Below are 26,381 nucleotides of genomic sequence, written 5' to 3'. Positions count from 1 at the left end.
GGTTGGAGAAGGGAGAAGAAAATGACAAGTGAGGATGGAGTGCAAGTATAACCTCACCCCCTTAGGTTAACATCTCTGGAAACATACTTTTGGGAATGTTCAAGGGCTTATACACAAAAACTCAAACAGACGCTCAGCTCATGCCCATACTGGAGCACAGTTAATCCCCTGAAAAACAGGGGCTCAACACAGAATTCCTAATTTGGGGTTGGGGGCTTTGGTATATGTTGGGGGGGGTGCTACAGGGCGGCCTTCTTGTGTACTTTCCGAGACTACTGACAGCACTGCATAGCTGGAGCTCCCAGCCCCTGACCGAGGCAGGAGAGAGTAAGAACACTCAGCAAGGGGGTTTACACACCGCAGGTACTCTGGAAATGCTTGGTGATGACAGCAAAGTGCAACATCCCCAAATAACCCACATGGAAATTGTCCGAAATGGAAGGGAGTCAGGCTCTTCCCACATGGCCCCAGCATGGCCCCTCAACTCCAGAGCCCTCAGAGCTCTCAGCCATTCCCTGCTCCCAACCTTAGGCCCTGTTGATAGACAGCATGTGACCCAATCCGCACCCAATAAACCTGACATGCAACGCTGGAGGCTTGTGCTCTCATTCCCCAGAAGAATGCTGGCCATGTGGGCACAGCCTCCCACATGCTCAGGGCTTCAGAAGGGTCATCAAGGGCACCCCCCAGGGGAACATGTATACCTGGTAAAATGTGGGCTGAGAAGCTAAGGCCCATGCAGTCATGAAGCTAAGAAAAGCTGTGCTCCTGCAGGCATCCCAGACGCCCCTACTGCTCCATTCCCACCCTACCTGACCTCTCGGTGGCTTCTCACTGCACTCCAGGAGCCAACCCACTTGCGAGTGTGTGAGGCAACTCGTGGGGGTGGGGCGCAGCATGCAGCCCCCTGGCAAGATGTCTGCAGATGATGGGGTCTCAGGTGTGAGAATGGCCACCCCTTCCATCCAGTGAAGAAACTAGAGAAATTCTAACACTGGAGGAGCTCATTTCATAGCTCTGAGCCCATATTTCTTTCTTTCTTTCTTTTTCTTTTTTTGGGAGGAAGAGACGGAGTCTTATGTTGCAGGCTGGTCTCAAACTCCTGGACTCAAGGAATCCTCCCGCCTTGGCCTCTCAAGTCCTGGGATTACAGGTGTGAGCCGCCATACCTGGCCTTGAGCCCATATTTCTGAAGGGCATGGTCCCCATCCCTGGTTGCCAGTCCACCTGAGAAGTCAAGTTCCACAACCTGAGTTTAATCCTTTTCCCCAAATCTTTAGTCCAGGGTGTACCCAAGAGCTTCCTAATACCTCACTTCTCCAGCATAACAGTAGCTAACCGTGGTGAGTGCTGGCTGCCATGCCGCCCCAGGTGCCTCTCATCCAGTTATGCACTCATGCAGTCCTCAGATGACTCTACAACGCATCCCCATGTTACAGAAGAAAGTGAAGCCCAAGATTATGCAGCTATTACATGATAAAGCAAGGATTCAAGTTCAGGTTCTTAGGCTCTAGAGTCTGAACTTTTAACCTCTATATTATGCTCTTTGCATTAGTGGGGCTATGTACTAAGCCACTCTTTCACCTGAATGCCTGATCCAGACACAGCCCTTCACCCCCAGCCACCCAACACTGAAATAAGAATGTTAATCACAATATCCACAGCCATCACTTAGTGTTTACAAGGTGCAAGACACCGTGCTAATAAGTGCTTTACTTAAGTCATTGATGTAATTGACTCCTCAGCACTGCCATCTGAAGTGGGCAGAGCTTGGTGAGGCTCCAGTCTCAGCAAGAGGAGGCTTGAGGGAGGAGCCCTTTTGGGCTGCTGGGAGCCAGGGCCCTTCACATGTGCCCACCTTCACTTCTACCTTGAGGTCTTCCTTTCCCACTGTTTCCTATACGCATTTTTTTTTTTTTTTTTTTTTGAGACAGGGTTTCACCCTGTTGCCTAGGTTGGAGTACAGTGGCGCAATCATGGCTCACTGCAGCCTCCATCTCCCAGGCTCAAGCGATCTTCCCACCTCAGGCTCCTGAGTAGCTAGGACTACAAGCGTGCATGACAACACCTGGCTAATTTTTATTATGTTTTGTTTTGTTTTCCAGAGATGCATTTCACCATGTTGCCCAGTCTGGTCTCGAACTCCTGTGCTCAAGCGATCCTCCTGCCTCAGCTTCCCAAAGTGCTGGGATTACAGGTGTGAGCCACCATGCCCAGCCTGTATGCTTTTATTATCATGGTCTTAACAACCATCACATTACTGTGGTGCCTAAGAAATTAACTGCTGCAAATTCACTACCTCTGGGCAGTGTGCTCAGGGGGAGTTACAGTTTCTGGGAGTCGGTGGTAACATTTTCCCCTTTTGCAGATGGTGTCATTCTTTTTTTTTTTTTTTTTTTTTTTGAGATGGAGTCTCAGTCTGTCACCCAGACTGAAGTGCAGTGGCACAATCTCAGCTCACTGTAACCTCTGCCTCCTGGGTTCAAGCGATTCTCCTACCTCAGCCTCCCGAATAGCTGGGATTACAGGTGTTCGCCACCTTGCATGGCTGGTGTCATTCTTAAACTATATCAGTAGTAAGTGGGAGGACTGGAGTTCACACTCAGATCTCTTGGGTTATAGCACATATACTCTTAACTACTATGCTGTGCTCCCCACGGTCACAGTGATACACTAAGGAGTGAATGCCACACTCCTGCCAGGAGCTCCCTGCAAAGCACACAACACAAACCCAAAGAGAGCTATCTGGGCGTGTGATCATTTGGCCAGATGCACTCAAGTGCCAAGGACTGGGCTCAGCTCCGGGGACACAGGGATAGATAAGGTATGAATCTCTGCAGAGAGATGGTGAATCGAATGTCACCCCGGAAGTTTCTCCAGCATTCCCTTGGATTTCATGCCAGACTGAGAGGAGGGACCATCTAGAGGAAAAGGTCCAGATGGCTTTTGCTAAGGCAGAGTTAGGGAGAAGGCAGCCTCAAGAAACTAAAAGCCAAGGTCAGAAACCCACTGGGGGCTGGGGGCAGTGGCTCACACCTATAATCCCAGAACTTTGGGAGACCAATGTGTGCGGATCACTTGAGGTCAGGAGTTTGAGACCAGCCTGGCCAACATGGTGAAACCCCACCTGTACTAAAAATACAAAAATTAGCCGGGTGTGGTGGTGGGTGCCTGTAATCCCAGCTACCCGGGAGGCTGAAGCAGGAGAATCCCTTGAACCCGGGAGGTGAAGGTTGCAGTGAGCCAAGATCATGCCACTGCACTCTAGCCTGGGCGACGGAGTGAGACCACCCTGTCTTGAAACAAACAAACAAACCCATTGGGCTTCTAATTTTCACACTATCAGGAGTCAGGGTTTATGGCCTAGGGACCTCCACTGTATGCCACCTTACTCTGTGACTTCCCTGTGTTGCTTTCCCCAGTGCTTGGCAATGAGACTCAAATGAAAAGGCCTGTGCTTAACTTTGAGGCCAAAAAGGAAATAAATGGAAGTAGGAAAACTATACCCCACACCATAATAAGGCTGGGAAGAGGCAACCCGAAGAATACATGAATGGCACTAACTACAGGGAGCCTGGGGCACAGAGCAGGGCCTGTGGAGGAGGCCGGGCTGAGCACTAACAAGATCCACAGGGGGTTTCTGGCAGAAGCAAACAGTAAGCCTGAGAAAGCCCTTCCAGGCTGCTAATGTATGTGGAGCACAGAGCCAGGAGGTTGCACCTGGAAGGAGTGGAGAAAAGTTCCATGCAGGCAGAGACATTTGAGCTGGTTCCTGAAGGAGGAGTGGGAGTTTGGTAAATGGATGGAGCAGAACATGTAGGGGAAGAGGCTTCCCTCTGCAGCCTCATCTACTTCCTTATACCCAAGCTTCATCCTACAACATTGTCCCTTCGCACAGGCATTGCTCCACCCCATTTTTACCCGGCCTCACTCTACTCATGGTCCAGGATCAACGTCAGCATCAAGCATGGTGTGCTTTGGGAAGTGACCACTGACCCCCGAGCCCTTCTCCTCCCCCTCTCCCACAGCTCCCTTCACTCCCTCCCTTATCTTGGCCCCTATCACTCTGTTTCTTTGTCCATCTCCCCTGCAGGATCAGGGGCGTGAAATATGGTTTATTACTGACTCGATGCCTGGCACACAGTATGATGCCTTGGCACATAGTAGATGCTGAGAATTGCTGAATGAATGAATAAGAAAATGGTGTCAGCCAGGTGCGGTGGCTCATGCCTGTAATCCGAGCACTTTGGGAGGCCAAGGTGGGTGGATCACCTGAGGTCGGGAGTTTGAGACCAGCCTGACCAACATGGTGAAACCCCATCTCTACTAAAAACACAAAAATTAGCTGGGCATGGTGGCGGGCGCCTGTAATCCCAGCTACTCCAGAGGCTGAGGCAGGAGAATCACTTGAACCCGGGAGGCAGAGGTTGCAGTAAGCCGAGATGGCACCACGGCACTCCCAGCCTAGAGGTGACAGTGTGGGTGACAGAGTGAGACTCCATCTCAGAGAAAACAAAAACAAAAACAAACTTCCTGGAGTCCACACTGAGAAGTACACCAGGGTCTTTGGCTACCTGCTAAGGCCTGCAACCTTGAGGATGTCCAGGGCTGTGAGGAAGGAGGTGGGAGCTGAGAGGCAGTGAGGCAAGGCAGGCCAGCTCCCAGAGCCTGCCCACCACTGACGTTCCCTAAAGGAATGTAGTAAACAAGGAGAAGCCCAGCCTCACTGGGCCAGAGGTGGGAAGCTGGGACCAGGCGGGGGACTGACAGCCATTTTATTCTCCATCTTCACCCTTTCTCCCAAAGGACTGAGCAGCTGGAAAGAAGTTGAGTTTGTTTTAGCAAACAAGAGACTTGTCAGCGTCAAGCTAAGACACAACTCCCAGAACTGTCCTCTGTTAACTACTTTCTTTAGTGGCTTTTCCTTGGATCACCACTCAAAAAGTGATGTTTCAGGCTGGGCACAGTGGCTCATGCATGTAATCCCAGCACTTTGGGAGGCCGAGGCGGGTGGATCACTTGAGGTCACCAGCTCGGGACCAGCCTGGGCAACATGGTGAAACCCCATCTCTACCAAAAATACAAAAAATTAGCCGGGCATGGTGGTCAGCACCTGCAATCTCAGCTACTCAGGAGGCTGAAGCAGGAGAATCGTCCGAAGTCAGGAGGCAGAGGTTGCAGTGAGCTGAGATTGCACGACTGCACTCCAGCCTGAGCGACAGAGCCAGACTCTGTCTCAAAAGAAAAAAAATAAAAACTATGCTGTTCCAGGACAAGGCTCACCTCCTTAATCCTCAATTCTCATCTAGATCATTGCTAACCCTTTTGCTGCTGAGGAAGGTATGTGGGCAAGAGTGAGGCTTAAGCCCTGCCAAATGGAGGCTGCTACCTGTGAAACGGGGACACCTCCAAAATTTGAATTCAGAGTTTCCTTCCTTTTTAAGGCTGAATAGTATTCCATTGTATGTATATACCTTGATAATTTTAGCATTTTATGTAAATTATACATAAAATGTATAATTTATGTAGCTTGTTTATCTATTCATCCATTGATAGACACTTGGGCTGTTTTTGGCTATTGTGAATAATGCTGCTATGAACATATCTGTGTGGGTCCTTGCTTTCAACTCTTTGGGAGTGTAGATGGACCCAAAAGTGGAACTGCTGGCCATGAGACCCAAATTCTGACTTCTCTGCACCACCCACCTTGACTGCTTCACCTCTTGTTCTATCCAGCACGTCAGTCATCACCTTGCCAGTATCCTCAACCCCAGTCACACGTGCCAGCCAAAGCCCCAACCCTACAGCCAAAGCACCGACTGCAGGCCTGTGTGGCTCCTCCTCCCAGGTGCTGGGCTATCTGGGGAGAGTAGCCCACACCCCACGTGGTGCCGTCCACTGTCTGCAGCCCCTGTGAACCCTAAAACTCACAAGTGGCGCCAATGCTGAGGACCAGCTTGAGAGTCAGAAGGCCAGGGTTCCACACTTTGCTCTTATGTCAACATGGACAGGTTAATTTGCCTTCCTCATCTGTAAAACGGGGATCACATCTGGTACGGGGCGGTATTAAGGCTTCATTGAGGTGAGTGGATAACACATCCACTTCCTGTGGCTGCACAGGAAGCTTTCAATAAAAGGTAACTGTCATTATGGGTCTAGCTCTCTCCTGGTTCTTCATAGCATCTATCCGAATTCTTCTCCCTTCTCTTAGTATCTCTCGTCCCACTCCACCCCTATTCTTGGCAGACAATCTCCTCTAATTTCTTCCCAGGCAGACAGAGGAAACAACCCATGGCAATTCTCCAACTTCCTGCCACCTCTTCTACAAACTCACCCCCAGGCTCATCTTTCACCTTCCCTCTCCTCCTGCCCAGGCTCACCCCTCCCCACGCGCTCTGGTGCCCACCCCTCCTCCCCACATTGCACTCCCGCACCCTCTCCCACAGCCTTAGCCTCTCCCTCTTTCCTGGCCCCTTCCCACCACCCTTTAAACCTGCCCATCTCTCCCGGTTAATCAGATCCTCCTTCTGTCCACAGTCCCTTCCAGCTGTAGCGCCAGCCTTCCCTTATACCCAAACTTCCTCAAAGAGCTCTACTTTTTGATCCCTATTCATTCCTCAATCCAACACACTCTTGCCTCACCCCCAACATTCCATGGAAATTAGTTACATCCAGATCACTTCTGACCCTCCTGTCACTAAGTCGGATTTATCTTTTATTTCATATATTGCTCAAACTGCGTGGGAAGCATCTGGCGCTATTGGCCAGGTCCTTCCTTCAAAACGCTTCCCCATCAGTTTCCACCACAGCCTTCATGGCTTTCCTCCTAGCTCTCTGACAGCTCCTTTAGGCCTCCTTCAAGGACCCTCTTCCTTGAGACATGTGGGTGTTGGCAAGGTCTTATTTTAGGCCTCCTTTGTTTTCACCTTTAGAGCCTCTCACCGGATTATCTCATCCATTCTGATGGCATCAGCTGCATTCTACGTACTGATGTCTCTCAAAGCTGGATCTCTGGGCCAGACACTACTAGGAAGGTAGTACCGTCTAATGACTATCTTGGTTTGTGTGCCCCAAAGTACCTCAAAAACTGGACTCCTTATCTTCCCCCACTGCCTTGCCGACCCCTGCACTATTCCCTATCTGGGCAAGTGGCTCCTCTAAACACCCAGTGGCTCCAATCAGAACCCGGCTGGGAAGAGGAAAGGAGGGATCTGTGGGGAGGCAACGTGGACCCCTCTGCACCCCCCTCTGCACTCACTCACCCTTCCCTACCAGTAGCCCAAGTGATTTTGAGGGAAGGCTGGGAAATCGACCTATTCTATACTCCCTCGTTACCTGCACACAGATACTACAGCCTGAACCCCACTCAAATCAATCCCTCTCCTCCATCCTCACAGATGTTCCCTTGGTCCAGGCCACTATCACCTCTCATGGGGTTATAGCAACAACCCCCTCCCGGTTTCGCTGACCTCCTCCAGGGCGATCCTTGCACGGCAGCCCCAGGGACCTTGCTGAAGGGCAGACCCGTCCATGAAGCCTTTCAGTGGCTCTCCAGTAGCCTCAGCGTGAAGTCCACACTCACAGGCCCTTTGTGACCTGGCCGCTGGCCTCCCTCTGTCAATGCCTTCTCCTGGCCTTCCTCCCTGCAGTCTCCATGCAGCCACCCTCCTCTCTCAGGTGCTAGAAGGAGCCCTGCCTCTGGGCCCTTGCAGTGATGTTCTCACCACTTGGAAAGCTCTACTTCCTCTTATCCTGATACACTCTTACCCTACATCTAGAGAAGTTTTAGCTTAGATCTTTAATTCTTCTGGATTTTACCCTGGGATGTGATGTGAGGTGACAATTTTACTTTTTTTCCCAAACAGGTATCTAATGTCTGAACTTTTTTTTTTTTTTTTTTTTTTTTTTTGATACAAGGTCTCATTCTCTCCTCTGGGCTGCAGTGCAGTGGTGTGACATGGCTCACTGCAGCCTTGACTTCCTCCGGCTTGTGATCCTCCCACCTCAGCCTCCTAGGTAGCTGCTACTACAGGCATGCACCACCACACCCAGTGGATTTTTGTATTTTTTGTAGAGACGGGGTTTCGCCATGTTGCCCAGGCTGGTCTTAAACTTCTGGGCTCAAGCGATCCACACACCTTGGCCTCTCGGAGTGCTGAGATTACGGTGTGAGCCACCACACCTGGCTTGAACTACTTTTATGATCAGAAAAATACAACAAAGGCACATCTATTCCAGGACTTTGGAAGGTCAGGGCGAGGGGATGCTGGAGCCCAGGAGTTCAAGACCGTCCTGGGCAACATGGTGAAACTCCATCTCTACAAAAAATACAAACATTAGCCAGGCATGGTGGCATGTGCTTTAGCACTAGCTACCTGGGAGGCTGAGGTGAGAGGATCACCTGAGCCAAGGGAGGTCGAGGTTGCAGTGAGCCGTGATCATGCCACTGCACTCCAGCCTGAGCAACAGAGAGAGACCCTGTCTCAAAAAACAAAACAAAACAAAACAAAAACCAACAAAAGCTGTTTTATGAAAAAGAAACAAAAAAATTTGTCTTTAAATAACTGAGTTGCACAGCAAAAACAAAACAAAATTAAAAACCAAGAGGCATCAGGCCGTGGTGTGGGGAGGAAGGATGGATGGGGCCAGAGGTGGGAGGGAGGGGATTCCCCATCACTGTGCTCAGTCTTCAGCCCGGCTGTGCTGTGCCCAGGACCTGCCTCGCAGCCTGACCTTCGCCTGGCTCTGTTCCAGCAATTACAAACCAGCCCCGGTGATAAACATCAGTGCTGAGCAGAGGGCCAAAGGGTCTCAGGCACTGCCTCCAGCTCCAGCATAAACAGAAACGCCATGATTCATTTTTACCTCCCAAGATGATCTCCAGGGGTCGGAGTGGCGCAATGGCAGCCAAGAAAAGGGCAGCGGTTTGTGAACCTGGGGAAAAAAGGGCATTTTCTGATGCAGTCCTGCGGGAGACCAGGCTTTACAAGAGGAGTGAACGCCACCATCTCAGGGCCTGCTCTGTCTTTGTAGGGAAGGGGAGCAAAGAAACCTTCTGGAAAAGACAAGGATAATGTGCAGATGTGGGTGGCTGGGCACTTACGCTGCATGTGTCACCAAACTCTGCCAAGGCTGGGAGGGTTCTTGCCTGCCTTGAGTCTTTAAGGACCAGGGTTTCTAGTGAAAGGGATGGTAAATGGGGGAAGGTGGCCTGACCTCAAAAGCCTGCCAAGAGCCATCAAGAGGCACCAGAAAGGAAGGCACAGTGAGCAGTGTCTGTGTTTCACCTAGGCCCTTACCCCTACCACCAAGGCTTCTGCATTTACTGCAAGTAGAGAAAGACAGAGGCGTTTTGAGGTGAGGGCATGCATCACAGCTTGCAATAGCTAAGACTTCACATTTTGAGATGAGGGCATGCATCACAGCCTGCAATAGCAAAGACTTCACAGTCAGGGCCATTCTGGCTTCTGCTTGGGGGTTATGCAGAACCCATCACTAGGGGGATGAAGGTTCTTGTGGCAGATCTTCTTGGCCAATGAAGGGTCAACTCCATTGCTCTCAGCAGAACTAAATGCTTTGCCAACTGGTCTGGTGACTCATACTGGGAAGCTTGTAGCAAACCCCATTTTTGGAGAAACCAGGAAATCTCTTTGGGGAGATAAACAAGTCACTGTAGCACTCTGCTCTCTGAAGTGCCTGGCTAGTACTTTCTGCTTCTTCATTTTATCCCAGCACCAAGGAAAACCCAAGCAAGTCTGGGAAATGTTGTAAAGATCTACACAAATGCAAGCTATTTGTCCCAGGCTTCTGGGTCCCACTTAGGTCCCGGAGGGTGGCAGAAGGAACATACTGTTCTTTTACTGCCTGGGGCTGTGAGCAGGAGGCCTGGCTTTCATACAGCCCCTCTCCTATCCCTTCTAAACAGAAAAGGGTACATTGGCTAAAGCAGGAGCAGCTTTATGGTGTCTGATCTCTGCAGTGCTACAGGGCCCCATGCTCAGAGAGCCCTACGCTTGGTTTAACTCTCTGCTGTCATCGTCTTGAAAGTTTTAGTAATTCTTGAGCACATTTTCATTTTGCACTAAGCCCTGCAAATTCTGTAGCCAGTCCTAGGCCTAAGAGGCCAGGGATCAGGGATGGTGCAGCTCTCTGTCTTCCTGCCTTCTCCCTCTTCAGGAATGGCTCTCCCACCCCACAGACACTGGGACATCAGCCTTGACGCTTCGTTTTTCCCTCACCACGTTCCCTTCATCCCACCTTCCTAACATAGCTCAGATTAGCTTCCTCACATCCCCTCACCATTGCTGTGTTTGCGGCCTCCATCATCTCTTGCCTCCCCACTGAACCCCCTGCCTCCTGTCTTCCTTCTCTTTAAGTGCACTCTGTCGCCAGAAAGACCTTTCAAAATGTGATTCTGATCCATGGCTCGCATGCTTTCAGGATGAAGTGCAGACTTTGTAGCATGGCAACAAAGCCCTCCGTGACCTGGCCTGTGCCTGCCTCTGTGTGCCCTCCCCTTCATGCCTGCACTCTGGTTACAGTGAGGAACAGCCACGCTGGGCTCTCTTGGGTCTTGCTGCCCTGCCCCATGCTGGGCTCTCTTGGGTCTTGCTGCCTATGCATGCTGCTCCTGCCACACAGGATGTCCTCTCGCTTTCTTCTCTGCCTGGCTAACACTTCTTCTTTTGTTCCTCCTCCTTCTTTTTAACTTTATATGTGGAAAAGTTCGACTGTACAACAAACTAGAGAGAACAGCACAATGAACCTCAAGGTACCCATTGCCCAGCTTCAGCGATTCTCTACATATGGCCAATCTTGTTTCATCTGATGCCCACCCATTTTTGTCACAATCTCACATTATTTGAAAGCAAATTCCAGGTGTATCATTTCATGCATACATATTTCAGTGTGTACTCTATTTCTTTTTTAGGGACAGGGTCTCACTCTGTCACCCAGGCTGGAGTGTAGTGGTATGATCATAGCTCACTATAACCTCAAACTCCTGGGCTCAGGTGATCCTCCTGCCTCAGCTTTCCGAGTATCTAGGACTACAGGCATGTGCCACCATGCCTGGCTAACTTTTATTTTTGTAGATCTGGGGTCTTGCTATGTTGCTCAGGCTGGTCTCAAACTCCTGGCCTCAAGCAATCCTCCCGCCTTGGCCTCACTTGTGCTGGGATTACAGGTGTGAGCCACTATGCCTGGCCTCAGTGTGTATCTCTAAAAGACAGAAACTTTTTTTTTTTTTGGAGGGTCAGAGCCTCAGTCCTTCACCCAGGCTGGAGTGCAGTGGTACTCACTGCAACCTCCGCTTCCTGGGTTCAAGCAATTTTCCTGCCTCAGCCTCCCAAGTAGCTGGGATTACAGGTGCCCACCACCATGCCCGGCTGATTTTTTATTTTTAGTAGAGACGGGGTTTCACCATGTTGGCCAGGCTGGTCTCAAACTCCTGACCTCAGGTGATCTGCCTGCCTTGGCCTCCCAAAGTGCTGGGATTACAGGCATGAGCCACCATGCCTGGCCCCTTTTCTTCTTTTTTAACCTGACTCTGTCAGAAAGCCCATTTGGTCCTGTTATTCCCAGGGACTGTATAAAGCAAGGTGACCCCTTCTCTTCTATGTGAGTGCTCTGTATGTATTGGGTCCTCTCCCTGAGGCTGCTTTTCTGTGGGCTAGAAAAGTTTATCTGTTAGACTAAGCCTGCCATTCCAGCCTGACTAGAATTTTCTAAATCCTGGTTCTGCTGTTTAAAAGCTCACTGTGACTCTCAGCTTCAGATAATCTGCCAGTGTGGTACATGTGCCTTCTGGATCTTTTTGTCCACTAACCAGGGCAGACTCCAGGGCAGAACTCTCTGGTATCCTACTACAGGCCTCCAGGGAGCCACCAATCAGCATCTACCTGCATCACCTTCCAGTCCACATCTCTCCATCCTGGCCACTAAACTATCGTGAGCAGCCTTTTTCAATGTCTTCCTAAAGTCTCCAGAAGAGCCCAGGACTTCAAAGAGTAGAAGGAATATATTGGCTTCAATGCCATCTCCACCCACCACTGGCTCTCTCTTTTTTTTTTTTTTTTTTTGAGACCAAGTGTTGTTCTTGTCACCCAGGCAGCTGGGGTGCAATGGCACGATCTTGGCTCACTGCAACCTCAACCTCTGGGGTTCAAGTGATTCTCCTGCCTCAGCCTCCCAAGTAGCTGGGATTACAGGCACCCACCACCACGCCTGGTTAATTGTTGTATTTTTAGCAGAGACAGGGTTTCTCCATGTTGGCCAGGCTGGTCTTGAACTCCTCACCTCAGACGATCCGCCCGCCTCAGCCTCCCACCCACCACTGACTCTCTGACTGGGCATTCCTACCCCAGTAAAATGACATACTTTCCCAGGCCTTGTGAATTGTTCTGGAAAGGCATCATGCTACAGGGTCAATACAACTCCTAAATGCAGCTCCCTTTTAGCAGCTGAGGCCCTTGGAGACACCGGTTTTTCCTATGCCAAGGCCACAGAGACCAGAATTCCACTTGCTTGCTGAGGAAGTCAATCATAGTTGAGAAATAGCTGAGGAGTAAGCTGAGTCTTTAAGCTCAAGGACAATTAGGAGGTGGGTCTGGATATTCTACTGGAAGGGAGAAAGAAAAGCCAAGACCTACTGGGAAGACAGGGAGCAAACAAGGATGTCAAGCCATTAAATCAAGGAGGCCAAGTGGCCTCTACACAGTGCAGGACCCAGCAAATATAGAATAGGGGGTGGGAGGCTGGGCGCGGTGGCTCACACCTGTAATCTCAGCACTTTGGGAAGCCGAGGCAGGAGGCTTGCTTGAGCCCAGGAGTTTGAGACCAGCCTGGGCAACATAGTGTGACCCTGTTTCTAAAAATAAAAATAAATAAATAAATAAATAAATAAATAAGTAAGAAAAGAAAAAAAGAAAGGAAATGATGAGATCTTGGACCAGGCTGAGCAGGGAACACAGAGGAGTGGAGATGCATTCCATGGACATTTCTAGGGTACAGTTAATAAGATTCAGTGAAGTGGACAATGCCGAGGAGAAATGGAGGATGACTCCCTGATTTCCAGTTTGGTTGCCTGGTTAGAGAGTGATGCTTATAACCATGGCGGGGAATATGGAGCGGGGAGATGAGGGTGGCACTTGAGATGATCAACTGTTTTGGCCATGACAAAATTTAAATGCCTAACAGGTTGGCATTAATAAAGATCTGGGCTGGGCGCAGTGGCTCACACCTGTAATCCCAGCACTTTGGGAGGCTGAGGCGGGCAGATCATGAGGTCAGGAGTTCGAGGCTAGCCTGGCCAGCATAGTGAAACCCCATCTCTACTAAAAATACAAAAATTAGCTGGGCATGGTGGTGCGAGCCTGCAGTCCCAGCTACTCGTGAGGCTGAGGTTGGAGAACTGCTTGACCCCAGGAGGTGGAGGTTGCAGTGAGCTGAGATTGCACCACTGCCCTCCAGCCTGGGCGACAGAGTGAGACTCCATCTCAAAAAAAAAAAAGATCTGGGGCTCAGAAAGGAGATCTAGGCTTGACAGGTAGGTTTGGGAGTCATTGGTGTATACGTAGCAATGAAAACCACGGGAGTAAATATGGTGACTCTGAAAAGTGAGTTATCAGGAAGAGGAAAGGGACTTACAGAATAGGAGCAAGAAAATCACCGCATTATGGCCGGATGCAGTGGCTCATGCCTATAATCCCAGCACTCTGGGAGGCTGAGGCGGGCAGATCACGAGGTCAGGAGATCGAGACCATCCTGGCTAACACAGTGAAACCCCATCTCTACTAAAAATACAAAAAAAATTAGCCAGGCGTGGTGGTGGGCGCCTGTAGTCCCAGCTGCTCGGGAGGCTGAGGCAGGAGAATGGCGTGAACCCGGGAGGCAGAGCTTGCAGTGAGCTGAGATTGTGCCAGTGCACTCCAGCCTGGGCGACAGAGTGAGATTTCATCTCAAAAAAAAAAAAAAGAAAAAGAAAATCACCACATTATTTAATGAAACAAAATCCATGCCCTTTGAGATTGGCAAAACCATGATGAGATATACTTCACACCTATTGGGTGTCTATAATCAAAAAGACAGACAATAATAAGTGTGGACAAGGATGTGGAGAAATTGGACCCCTTGTATGTTGCTGGTAAGATATAAATAGTGCAACCACTTGGAAAAACAGTCTGGCAGTTCCTCAAAAAGTTAAACATAAGAGTTGCCACATGACCCAGCAATTCCATGCCTCAATACAGACCCAAGAGAATTGAAAATATATGTCCACAAAAAGCTTCTACACAAATGTTCACAGCAGCATTACTCCTATTAGCCCCCAGATGGAAAGCACCCAAAGTCTATTAACTGAAGAATGACTCAGCAAAATGTCATACCTCATTAAAATGGTATAATATTCAGCCATTAAAAGGAATAAAGTACCATGCTCTATCATGGATGAACCTTGAAAATATAACTGAAAGAAGCCAGATCTGAAAGACCACATATTATACGATTCCATGTACACAAAATGTCCAGAATAGGCAAATCTGTAGAGACAGAAAATGGATTAGCAGTTGCCAGTGGCTGGTGGGAGGAGAAATGAAGGGTCACTGATGATAGCTGCGGGGTTTCTTTTGGGACTGATGAAAATATTCTGGAATCAGGTAGTGGTGTTGTACAACTTTGTGAATATACTGAATATATATTCACACTGAATATACTATAATATTGTTATATATAATATAATATATAAAATACACTATTATATTCAGTATATTTGCCGAATATACTGAATACTGCTTTTTTTCTAAAAACACTGCATTGGGTATTTTAAAGGAGTGAATTTTTTTTTTGAGATGGAGTCTCACTCTGTCACCCAGGCTGGAGTGCAGTGGCACGATCTCGGCTCACTGCAACCTTCGCTTCCTGGGTTCAAGTAATTCTTCTGCCTCAGCCTCACGAGTAGCTGGGATTACAGGTGCGCACCACCATGCCCGGCTAATGTTTGTATTTTTAGTAGAGATGGGGTTTCACCATGTTGGCCAGGCTGGTGTCAAACTCTTGACCTCAGGTGATCCACCTGTCTCGGCCTCCCAAAGTGCTGGGATTACAGGCGTGAGCCACTGCGCCAGGCCAGGAGTGACTCTTGACAGCCCTTCCCCAGGGTCTCCCAGAGGGCAGCGCTGGAGCATGGCCAGTGCCCATCTCAGAGTGCAGAGGGTTTCCAGAGTGCAGCACAGTGACAGGAAAGCTGCTGCTGAAAGGATCACCAGGACTGAGCAACACCCAACCTGGAATTGGATACACAGTGGATGCTTCATAACTGCTGAACAAAGAGATGCATCTCCCATTCAGATGGAGGCCCAAAAAGAAGGCTGGAGGGACAGATTATTTTTTCTATTAAGTTATGCACAGTTTGTTGCAACTTGAGGTCAAAAGAAAGTGTTCAGAGCCAGCACATTGGCTCAAGTCTGTAATCCCAGCTACTCAGGAGTCTGAGGCAGGAGGATCCCTTGAGACCAGGAGTTTGAGATCAGCCTGGACAACATAGTAAGACACTGTCTATTGAAAAAAAAATTGTTTTTAATTGTAGCCAGGCACAATGTCTCATGCCTGTAATCCCAGCACTTTGAGAGGCCAACGGGGGGCAGATTGCTTGAGTTCAGGAGTTCGAGACTAGCGTGGGCAACATGGCAAAACCCCATCTCTACTAAAAATACAAAACATTAGCTGAATGTGGTGATGCACGCCTGTAGTCCCAGTTACTCAGGAGGCTGAAGTGGGAGAATCATATGAGGCCTAGAAGTCGAGGTCGCCTTGAGCTGTGATCGTGCCACTGTATTCTAGCCTGGGTGACCAGGAGTGTGATGTTGTCTCAACAAGAAAGAAGAAAAAGAGAGAGAGAGAGAGAGAGAGAGGGAGGGAGGGAGAGAGAGAGAGAGAAAAAGAAAGAAAAGGAAAGAAAGGAAAGAAAAGAAAGAAAAAGGAAAGAAAAGAAAGAAAAAGAAAAGAAAGAAAGAGAAAAGAAAGAAAAAGAAAAGAAAGAGAGAGGCTGGGCACGGTGGCTCACGCCTGTAATCCCAGCACTTTGGGAGGCCGAGGTGGGCGGATCACGAGGTCAGGAGATCAAGACCATCCTGGCTAACACGGTGAAACCCCATCTCTACTAAAAATACCAAAAAAAAAAAAAAAAAAAAATTAGCCAGGCGCGGTGGCAGGTGCCTATAGTCCCAGCTACTCAGCAGGCTGAGGCAGGAGAATGGCGTGAACCCGGGAGGCAGAGCTTGCAGTGAGCCGAGATCGCGCCACTGCACTCCAGCCTGGGTGACAGAGCAAGACTCCATCTCAAAAAAAAAAAAAGAAAGCAAGCGAGGGAAGGAGTGAGGGAGAGAGGGAGGGAGGGAGGGAGGGAAGGAAGGAAGGAAGCAAGGAAGGAGGGAGGGAGGGAAGGAAGGAAGGAAAAGAAAGAAGAAAGAAAGGAAAGAAAGAAGAATAAAGAAAGAAAGAGAGAAAGAAAGAAAAAGAAAGAAATGAAAGAAAGAAGAATAAAGAAAGAAAGAGAGAAAGAAAGAAAAAGAAAAAAGAAAGAAAGAAAGAAGAAAGAAAGAAAGAAAGAAGGAAGGAAAGAAAGAAATAGCCAGTCATAGTGGCATGTGCCTGTAGTCGTAGCTACTTGGGAGGCTGAGGTCGGAGGATGAACCCAGGAGTTCAAGGCTGCAGTGAGTTATGACTGCACCATTGCACTCTAGTGTGTGTGACAGAGCAAGACCCTATCTCTGGAAAAAAAAAAAAAAAAAGAGAGAGAGAGAGACAAAGAAAAGAGTTCAAGATCTTCCAGCTGAGCGTGGTGGCTCATACCTGTAGTCCCAGCAGTTTGGGAGGCTGAGGCGGGCAGATCATTTGAGGTCAGGAGTTCAAGGCCAGCCATGGCCAACATAGTGAAACGCTGTCTCTACTAAAAATACAAAAATTAGCCAGGCATGGTGGCGCCCACCTGTAAGCCCAGCTCGTGAGGCTCAGGCAGGAGAATCGCTTGAACCCAGGAGGCAGAGGTTGCAGTGAACTGAGATTGTGCCACTGTACTCCAGCCTGGGCTACAAGAGCAAAACTCCATCTCAAAAAAAAAAAAAAAAAAAAAAAGATCTTCCTTGGCCACCAGCTGGTGACCTCTCTAAGCCTCAGATTCTTCACCTGTCAGGTAGATTAAAATTTACCTCCCCTGTCTGCCTTATAAGGCTGAAGCAAGGATCAAAAGAGATAACGTATGTGGAAGCCCATAAATCTTCAGACCCCAGGCATTACGTTCTGCTTTTATTGCGCATGGATGAGCTAGGGCATATTGTGTGATGTTCTAAGACAGCAACTAAGTACTTACCTACAAGCTTCTGGGAGTAAGACACTTTCCATTTTTCTTGGAAGGGGAAAATTACTTTGCATGACCATTTGGTTATGGTTTGGTATTGGTGTGGAATGTTTTTAGGGTAGGGCCCTGTAAAAGCAGGAGGATGAACCAGTTGACCTTCTCTTCTTGACATCCACCCAAGACCTGAAATTTTTCAAGGCTGGAGGCTTGTTTTTTTTTTTTTTAAATCTCTTTCTCTTTTCTATTTTTAATTTTTTAAATTTTTTTGAGACAGGGTCTTCCTTTGTGCCCAGGCTGGAGTGCAGTGGTGTGATCATGGCTAACTGCAGCCTCAACCTCCCAGGCTCAAGTGATCCTCCCACCTCAGTTTCCCAAGTAGCTGGAACCACAGGCGTGCACCACCATTCCTGGCTAATTTTTAAATTCTTTTGGAGAGATTGGGGGGCGGGGTCTCCCTGTGTTGCCCAGGCTGGTCTCGAACTCCTGGGCTCAAGCAGGCCTCCCATCTCAGCCTCCTAAAGTGTTGGAATTACAAGTGTGAGCCCCCACACCCAGCCAGTTTTCTTTTTAGGTAGCAACATTTTTTTCCTCCCCGAACGAAGAAAAACCAGGCATATCTGCTCTATCTATACTGCATACAAACCGACACATTTCCCCACAGGGAGTCAAAGCGAGAGGGAGGTGGGGCTTTGCTCTGCTTGGCAGATAGTCCAATATTAGGAACTTGATCCTCTAAAAGAATAACATGTGTGGCCACGTGTTTCTCTGGGCTATGGAGTGTCTGTGCTGTGAGCTGACCATAAGTCTCTGCGTTTCCAGTGCCCAGTGAGTCTTTTTTCTCTTTTGGGGGCTTTGTTTCACCCATCAGCCCATAAGGCTCAGCTGGGGAAGCAGTGTGTTAACTGTTCTGTTTATCATCTTGTTTGGCTGACTCCATCTCTCTGGGGATGGGCGCCAAAGGCCAAGAGAAGGAGCCCGTTCTGAGGCTCTGGGGATCTGTTTAGGGCCTTGGAAAGTGTATTTATTGGGAGCCATGTAAATGTCCAAATATAGGCAAATGGTTCAACACAGCCATACAATAGACTATGATGACATCCACTGAAAACAATGTTTAGGAAGAATTTTTAGTGACATGGGAAAAGCAATTATAATATGATAAGCAAAAATATAAATAAATAAGGTAGGGAACACAATTTATGTGAATATGTGGCTGTGCATTAAATGATCTCAACTACAAAAAGAAAAATACATACAGAATTATACACTCAAAAAAAATTGAAGCAGGGAGCCGCAGCTCACAACTGTAATCCCAGCACTTTGGGAGGCTGAGGAGGGTGGATTGCTTGAGTCCAGGAGTTTGAGACCAGCCTGGACATCATGGCAAATCCCTGTCTCTACAAAAAATACAAAAAAATTAGCTGGGAGTGGTGGCACATGGGAGCAGTAAGCTGAGATTGCACCACTGCACCACAGCCTGGGCAACAGAGCGAGACCTTGTCTCAAAAACAAACAAACAAGAAAATTGACAACGGCTGATATCTTTAGCTAATAAGACAAAGAATTATTGGCTATCTTCCTTTTTTTCCCACGTTTTGCATATTGTCTATAATAAGCCTTATTACATTATAAGCATACTTTTCTTCAAATAAAACAAATTTAGAAATATCATGTCTGTGTTCTTTGTATCACCCCCTTCTCCTGCTTTTAAGGCAAAGATTACAGAGACTGGAAGTAAAACCAAAAGCCTCCCAACCTGAAAGAACTTTGACCACTGGAACACTTGAGTCTTTAGTACTCTGGGATCATTATTAGACATTTTCTTGGTGATTTAAAAATTATTATACTTGGCTCACGCCTGTAATCCCGGCACTTTGGGAGGCCGAGGTGGGAGGATCACGAGGTCAGGAGATTGAGACCATCCTGGCCAACATGGTGAAACCCCATCTCTACTAAAAATACAAAAATTAGCCGGGTGTGGTGGCGTGTGCCTGTAATCCCAGCTACTCAGGAGGCTGAGGCAGGAGAATCGCTTGAACCCAGAAGGCAGAGGTTGCAGTGAGCCAAGATCACGCCACTGCACTCCAGCCTGGTGACAGGGCTAGACTTCATCTCAAAAAACAAACAAACAAACAAAAAAAAAAAAAAAAGAAGAAGAAGAATTTGTTATACTTTTCAGTGAAGTTGAAGACATGGGACAAGTGGGTTATCACTAAGTAGCAAGTGGAAGAGATGCTGCCATTGGGGTAGGTGAGATGATCCACCTTGAGGAAACTCAGTGTAAGCAAAATGGCGCAATGTCAGCCCTTGGCAACTGGAATTTCAGAAGACAATTTAAGCCCTTACTGCCCTAAGGCATCCATTATATAGAGTTAATTTCTTCCCTATGAATTCAGAATGGGACCAGCTAGAATCTTTGGGAGTGCTGTGTTTGGAATGTGTCCTCCAAAGTTCATGCATTGGAAACTCAATCCCCAGTGCAGTGATATTGGGAGCTGGGGCCTAATGGAAGGGGTTTGGGTCATGGGGGCACTGCTCTCATGAATGGATTAATGCCACTATCATGGAAGTGGGTTTGTTATAAAAGGACAATTTCAACTTCCTGGCTCTCTTTGGCCCTCACTTGTCCTTCTGCCTACTGCCATGGATAGGATAATGTAGCAATAAGGTCCTCACCAGATACAGGCCCTGGATCTTGGACTTCCCAGCCTTCAAAACCATGAGCAAAATGTACTTCTCTTCATTATAAATCACACAGTCTGTAGTATTTTATTATAGCAGCACAAAATGGACTAAGACAGGGGGAATTGAGGATATAGTCTCTCAATTCATTTTTTCCAGTGCTTAATTCTCTTACAGAAGCCTGGCTGAGAAAAGCTGATCAGTTGCCTACAAGGACCTAATCCCAGCTCTGCTCCTCCTTTGCTCCAGCCTCACTACTCGGGCATCAGAAAGGCAAGTCTGTGTCGACCCAGCTGCAGAATTGGTATATCCAGATACCTTCCAGGTCATCATAGCCACATACCCAAGCACTGGGCCTCCCAAAGGGGTGGGCTCTGTGAGTGCTGTGAAGAGGGCCGCTCCCTCTGCTGCTCTTATGTGTGTGATCCAAAGGGAAATCTGCTTATAGCAAGTTCTCTAGGAGAGCTGTATTACTTTTCCTAGATCTAGAGGCAATGCTGCTGAACTTCTCCAGATATTTTAGGGAAGAATCCAGATGATGGGAGCTAAAGGCCTTATCTGGGTGCATATAGAGCAAATTATTAGCAAAAATATTACTATTATTGAGACAGAGTCTCCCTCTGTTGCCCAGGCTGGAGTGCAGTGGCATGATCTCGGCTCACTGCTACCTCTACCTCCCGGGTTCAAACAATTCTCATGCCTCAGCCTCCCAAATAGCTGGGATTACAGGTGTGTGCCACTATGCCTGGCTAACTTTTTTGTGTTTTTAGTAGAGATGGGGTTTTGCCATGTTGTCCAAGCTTGTCTTGAACTCCTGACCTCAAGTGATCCGCCCACCTTGGCCTCCCAAAGTGCTGGGATTGCAGGCATGAGCCACCACACCCGGCCTACAAAAATATTATTAATATTTTCTTTAGGGTCTATCTGTGGCCCCAGGGATCATAGGTGGACTTTATTTATTTATTTGTTTATTTATTTTGAGACGGAGTCTGGCTCTGTTGCCCATGCTGGAGTGCAGTGGCGTGATCTTGGCTCACTGCAACCTCTGCCTCCTGGGCTCAAGTGATTCTCCTGCCTCAGCCTCCCAAGTAACTGGGATTACAGGCGTCCACCACCACGCCCAGCTAATTTTTGTATTTTTAGTACATCAGGCTGGTCTCAAACTTCTGACTGCAGGTGATTCACCTGACTCGGCATACCAAAGTGCTGGGATTACAGGCATGAGCCACCACGCCTGGCAAGTGGAATTAATATGTTAGTCTGTAATCTCAGATTACTACAGAGCTGGAAGACAGAATTGCAAGGAAATGAAGAAAAAGTGGAACAAGTTTAAACTGAAGGGGAAATATGGCAGTGATCTATCCCAACAATTCAGACCTCAGAGTGTAAATTTTAGACTGATTTAATTGGTTATTTTTAAAAAGAGGATAAAAAAGGATCACTGCCAAATCTTCCTTCATTTGAGAAGCTGGATACAAAATCATGTTTTCAAATAGTCTCAGAAGGGTATAGATGAATTACAAATTTTGTAGATTCAATCAAGTATGATAGAACTGCCTTTGTAAATTCCTCATCCTTCATTCATTCAACAGGCATCCATTAAACCAGGGACTGTGTTCACTGCTGGGAACATGAAGATGAATAAGAGTCAGCCCTCACCCTTAAGAAGTTTGGGAAAAGCACAGAAACAGACAATGCTGAAATGATGTGTTACATGCGAATGGAACAGGAAGTGCCAGAACTTGCAGGAGGTGCTTTGTGAACACAGAGGAGGAGCACACAACTTAGGCTGTGGGGGGTCCGGAAAGCTTCTAGAGAAAGTGTCAACTGAGTTGAGCCTTGAAAGAGGAATGAGGGTTGGCTAGGCCTGGCATCCCAGTTGGAGGCGACAATATGTTCAAAGGCACAGAGGAAGCAAGATAAAGCCTGGCACTCTGGAGAACCAATGGTTAAGTACAACTGTAGGGTGAGAGTCAAGGAGAAGAGTATTCGTAGCTTGAGAAATAGCAAGGCACTGGAACATCAGCGGCTTTCTAAGCCATGCTAAGAAGTGTGAATTTGATCACGGAAGCTACACTGAGTAATTGAAGGCTTTTACACAGGGAAGGTCAACTGTGGGGAGGATGGATTCCAATGGCACGAGAAGAGAGGTTGGGAGATCAGTTAGGAGGCTGTGACGTTCTTCTAGTTGATAAGTGATATGCATGGGAGTAATAGAAGTTGAATTGCGAGGAGGGGCAGAGTCCAGAGAGATCATAGAGGCAGAAACAACAGGATCCTATCACTAGGAAAGTCTGGAGACACTGGGAGAGGGATTGGAGCAGGACAGCCCAGGGTTATGACGTAGGTGTCTGATTAAATGGTACTTCTATTCATCAAAGTGCGGAACACAGGAGGAAAAACAGGTTTAGGGGTGGGGTGGGGTGACGATGATTAATTTATTCGCAGACCAGTTGAATTTGAGACACTTGAGGTGTCCAAGAGGCAACTGAATGATCTAGAACTCAAAATAGAGATCTAGGCCAGAGATAGAAAGAGAGCATATGGGGATAACTGAATCCATGGGGTTGGATGAAGGTAGCCATGAAGACTGCATAGGAAGGGCAGAGCCCTAAACAATCATATTTAGGCAATAGAGTATGAGCTGCTCACAGAGGAGATTAAGAAGGAACAGCTAGAGAGATGAAAGGAAAACAAGGAGAATGTGCTGTATTGGCACCGAGGGAAATGAGTGTTTAAAAGAATGACAGAGTGGTTAAATTCCACAAAGTAAACAAATAGAATAAAGACTAAAAGGTGTGTTCAGATAAAGCAACAAAGAGGTCCCCAGTTACCTCATCAAGGCTGATGTCTGTGCAGTGGGGGGGCAGAGACGTCCAGGGTGATAGTGAGCATGGATGCCATTTCCTACAGCTTAGCTAAGAAGGAAAGGAGAGAATGTGGGAATTGGGGAGAAAGAGCCAGTAAAAGGGAATGTTGAAGAGAGAGAGAGATGTTTAAAGGAGTAAAGGTCGTGTGGAGGCAGGAAAGAAAAGATTCTAAAAAGTGGGTTTGGGTAATAGTCTGGGACAGAAGAGGGATATCCTTTCCATGGGATAAAAGAGAAACGGAAGGCCGGGTTCGGTGGCTCACGCCTGTAATTCCAACACTTCGGGAGGCCAAGACAGATGGATCACTTGAGGGCAAGAGTTCGAGACCGGCCTGGCCAACATGGCGAAACCTTGTCTCTACTAAAAATACAAAAATTAGCTGGGCGTGGCGGTGCGTGCCTGTAATCCCAGCTACTCAGGAGGCTGAGGCATGAGAATCGCTTGACCCCAGGAAGCAGAGGAGGTTGCAGTGAGCTGAGATGGTGCCACTGCACTCCAGCCTGGGCGACATAATGAGACTCTGTCAAAAAAAAAAAAAAGGGAGAGAAAGCTTGCATATAAAAAGGGAGAGAAAGGCGAAAACTTGCATACATGGATGCTTACAAGTTTTCAGGTGACAGAAGAGAAATTTGAAGACATTTTCATCTGATGGCTTCAAGTGTCTCCACGAAATATGAGGCTAGATCATCTGTTGAGGGTGAAAAGAGAGATGGGACAAGAGAGTTTGTAAAGAAAGGCTGGCTGGGCACGGTGGGACATGCCTGTAATCCCAGCACTTTGGGAGGCTGAGGTGGGATGATCACTTGAGCTCAGGAGGCAAGGTTGCAGTAAGCCATAATCATGCCACTGCACTCCAACCCGGGTGACAGGGCCAGACCCTGTATCAAAAAAAAAAAAAACTAATTTTTAGAATAGTGTCCCAGAGGAGTGAGAAGAAGGAGTGTAGATGTTTTCTGGGCAGCTTTGAGGGCTTGGCTGAGGTTATAGGGTTTTAATCCACAGAGGCACCAATATAGTGCTATCTGAGGCTGCTGGGTATGTTCAGTAGCTTGGATGCACAATAGAATTGCTAAATGGTTACTTTCATTCAGGCTAGGGGTGATGGAAGGTTGGGGAGGACTGAGCATGAGAATTGAGGATAATGTTCACAATAACCATAGTAACATATAAGTTAAAGAGGAAAATTACAAGTAAAGCCTGAAAATTGAGTGGAAGAGAAGTCAGTCCATACTGAGAGTAGGTAAGGCTAGGAATGAGAAGAGGCCATGAAATGGGATATGCCTCTAAGTCATCATCTTTGGAACAGATGAATCCTGAGGTAGAGGAATCTGACCTAGGCTTTAGTGAAGTGTCCAAATCTCGATAGAGAGGGTCAGGAGGACAGGAGGCAGAACACGCTGAAAAGGTTATACAGCATCTAGTTGCTCTCAAAGATGTACTCCATTAGAAATGATGGGCGGGGAGTGGTGGTTCCAGCCTGTAATCCCAGCACTTTGGGAGGTTGAGGCTGGTGGATCGCTTGAGCCTAGGAGTTCAAGACCAGCCTGGGCAACATGGCAAAACCCTGTCTCTACTTAAAATAAAAAAATTAGCCAGGTATGGTGGTGCACACCTGTAGTCAGGAGGCTGAGGTGGAAGGATCACTTGAGCCCAGGAGGCAGAGGTTGCAGTGAGCCAAGATTGCACCACTGCACCCTGGCCTGGGCGACAAAGACCTTGTCTCAAAAAGAAAAAACAAAAAGAAAGAAATGATGTTAATGACTATCACTTAACTTAGTGCCTACTGTTTGCAAAGCACTATGTTAAACCTTCAAATTTTTGTATCTTTTCCTCATGGAGACCTTCAAATTAGGTGGTATCATCCTTATTGACAGAAGAAGAAATTAAAGTTCACTATGCATTCTCTACGACGCAGAAATTCCACTCTTAGGTACATACCCAACAGAAATGAAGTCAGAAGTGCACTAAAAATGTCCGAAAATGTTCATAACAGCATTGTTTGTAATAGTCCCAGACTGGAAACAACCCAAATGTCCATTAACAGTGAAATGAATAAATAAACTGTGGTATATTCACATAGTAAAATGCTGCATAGCAATGAAGGTTTAAAAATGCTACAGATGGTGTGGTGGCTCACGCTTGTAATCCCAGCACTTTGGGAGGCTGAGGCGAGTGGATCACCTGAAGTCAGGAGTTCGGGACCAGCCTGGCCAACGTGGTGAAACCCCATCTCTACTAAAAATACAAAAATTAGCCAGGCTTAGTGGTGGACGCCTGTAATCACAGCTACTTTGGAGGCTGAGGCAGGAGAATCGCGTGAACCCGGAAGGCGGAGGTTGCAGTGAGCCAAGATCTCGTCATTGCACTCCAGCCTGGGCAACAGGAGCAAAACTCTGTCTCAAAAAAAAAAAATGCTATAGACAACAACATGGTTGCATGTCACAAACATAAAGTTGAGTGAAAGAAGACAGATACAAAAAATACACACTCCATGAGCCTTTCTCTCTCTCTCTGTCTATATATATAATACATATATATATTATATATGTACACATATACATACATAATATATATATATATGGCAAGACTAACCTAGGGGATTAGAAATCAGGATAGGGGCTATCTTTGGAGAGGAAGCTTGGGCAGGGACAGTGCTGTGGTGCTGACAACATTCAGTTTCTTGTTCATTTTGTGATAATTCATGAAACTCCACACTTTTGTGCACATTTCTGTAAATATTTTATATTCCAATAAAAATGTTATAAAAACATTATTGTCAAGTAAAAATGAAATATAGACAAGGCAATAAAGAATAAAAATAAAATAGAGTGAAGCTTAGAAATATTAAATGCTTGTCTGAGACCACCCAGCTGATAAATAGCCAAGTTGGGAATTAGCCCCAGGTCCCCCTGGTTTGGCTTGCAAGTCCAGTGCTTGTCCCACCACGCCAGCTGTCAGTCATATGCTGGGAAGGGACCAGTGTGCTCCCTCCTTCTCCTTGGGCATGGGTGACTTAAGGGACAGAAGATCGATGCACTGGAGGTGAAAATCTACTGGATTTTCAAGCAGCTCTGGCAGCTGGCTGTTGTCTGTTGACTATTCTCATGCCAGATTTCATATCCGGAAGTACTTTCATGTTTTCTCTGCCCTCATCCGGGGAGCACTGAGCATTTTTCTTGTGACCTGAGGCTTAACCTCTGACTATTGTCATAGCCTCCTTGGTTTCTCCTCCCTTCAGACCAGCCTATGGCTGCCAGTGCTGTCCTTCCAGAGCAGCACATTGCACGTATGAGGCAAACCTCAACCTCCCATCACCACACTTATCAACCTGGCTGTATCTTGGCCCATCTCTGCTGCCTTCTCTCCTAAGTGATTACCTGCTGCTGAGATGTGACCCCTCGACTGCATTCTATCCCTTTTTGCCCCCTTCACTGGTGTTATCAGTCTCCCTGTCTACTGAATTATCCCCATCAGCCATG

The 26,381-nt window shown here is 47.5% G+C and overlaps 1 protein-coding gene across 4 annotated transcripts in view; it reads right to left on the bottom strand.

The window, feature by feature from the left end:
- The window catches only part of LMOD1 (leiomodin 1), a 58,726-nt gene that overhangs the window by 11,780 nt on the left and 20,565 nt on the right, over positions 1–26,381 (bottom strand). The window lies entirely within an intron of this gene.

Source organism: Pan paniscus, chromosome 1 (assembly GCF_029289425.2).
Source record: "Pan paniscus chromosome 1, NHGRI_mPanPan1-v2.0_pri, whole genome shotgun sequence".
Lineage (NCBI taxonomy): Eukaryota > Metazoa > Chordata > Mammalia > Primates > Hominidae > Pan > Pan paniscus.
Note: the sequence above shows the minus strand (reverse complement) of the source record. Positions and strands in the feature narration are given on the sequence as shown.